At 38.0% G+C, this 1,720-nt stretch overlaps 1 protein-coding gene across 1 annotated transcript in view; it reads right to left on the bottom strand.

Moving 5' to 3' along the window:
• Positions 1–1,720, bottom strand: part of LOC107746125 (uncharacterized) — a 6,545-nt gene that overhangs the window by 3,909 nt on the left and 916 nt on the right. The window lies entirely within an intron of this gene.

Here is a 1,720-nt window from a genome sequence, read left to right as displayed (position 1 = left end):
CAGTACAAGGAAAAACAAAACAGTCAGTTTTAAAAAAAATTAAAGAATACCAATGTTCCACTTAAAACAATGAGATATAAAACAACAATGCTCTTACACTTTAAACCAGTCCATCGGTTAAACAGTAGCAAGAAGGGACATTTTTTGTTTGTTTGTTTGTTTTCTGTCTTATCACAGCCACTTGCTCTTCAAAGAGTGAACTCTTGCGGTGCAAGAGTCTGACCCGACTCCAATAAACAGACGCTGTATCACTTCAAATGTGAATTTTAATTCCTTTGGATAGTCAAGGTTTAATGCGTACACCAGGCCCATCAGGTTCAGAAAAGCATTAGGTACATCACTCAGGTGATGCATTACCACTTCTTCCTCAATCACGAGGGCAACATCATTGTAGAACGCTGGGAGAGGTCCTCAACCACGATTCCAATCACCACAGCCTTGATCACATCATCTTCACGGTCACTGGGCTCCAGTGATGTGGTGCAACAACAGTTGTTTGTTACCTTTTTGTTCAGCACCAAAATAAGATTTAATAGTGGCCACTTAAATCAGGGGTGTCTAATCCTGCTCCTGGAGGGCCAATAATGTATTACAGAGTTTAACTCCAACCTGGTTAAACACACCTGTCTGGAAGTTTGTAGTGATCCTGAATACCTTGATTAGCTGGTTTAGGTGTGTTTAATTGGGGTTGAAGCTAAACTCTGCAGGATCTTGCCTCCCCAGGAGCAGGATTGGGCACCCCTGCCTTAAATTCATTGGGTTGTAATAACACTTTAAAGGATTTAAAAGGATAGGTCACCAAAGATGATAATTGTCATTTGCATTTACGACATAATACAACAACAAAATCAAACCTTATTAGTTCTTGTGTCATGACATTTGATCAAAAGACTTGCAAGAACCAATGAGGTTTGATATTTATGTAGAAGCTAATACAATCAACCATTTTTGTAAACCAAGACTGACGTTTTTATGCTTTCATCATACAAAGAGTTTGTATGATTTCAGAAGACTTGGAATATGACATACAAATCGTATAGGTTACATTTTAGACACTTACTCTGAACACACTGATATGGTCACAAGTTAAATGCTTCTTCAGAGATAGGTCACTCCTAAATGTGCATACAGAATCTTTATAGTTGCATGGGAATGGACAGTGACTTGCCTGATGGCAGTGTTTCAGCTTGTATTGTGTGATTAGGGCACGCTGGTTGGGCGAGGAAAATCTACAAATCTCGCAACACCACCTCATCGATACGGAGTTGTGCTTCCGCTCTGCTTGCACTGTACTATGGAAGCCCGTTTCCGCCATTGAATAAAAAAAAAAAAAAGGTAATTGCGACTTTTTCCTCACAATTCTGACTTTTTTTCACAGAATTGTGAGATGTGATATATTAGTTAGAGTTTATATCTCGCAATTGTGACTTCATATCTCACAATTCTGACTTTATAGCTCGCAATTGTGAGTATATCACGCAATTCTGAGAAAAAAGTCAGAATTGTGAGATAAAAAGTCACAATTACCTCTTTTATTTTTTATTCAGTGGCGGGAACGGGCTTCCATACTGTACTGATCCTGCAAATAAAAAACAAAAAAGTCAAACTCCAGCCAAGCACACATACACATGTTACATACAGACATATTCACTGAAAATCTTACTTAAAACTAACGATAATGAGATCAGATTAAGAAAACGCTAAAAAGTCAGTTATATAT

The sequence above is a fragment of the Sinocyclocheilus rhinocerous genome, unplaced genomic scaffold (assembly GCF_001515625.1).
Source record: "Sinocyclocheilus rhinocerous isolate Xijiao unplaced genomic scaffold, SAMN03320098_v1.1 scaffold107, whole genome shotgun sequence".
NCBI lineage: Eukaryota > Metazoa > Chordata > Actinopteri > Cypriniformes > Cyprinidae > Sinocyclocheilus > Sinocyclocheilus rhinocerous.
Note: the sequence above shows the minus strand (reverse complement) of the source record. Positions and strands in the feature narration are given on the sequence as shown.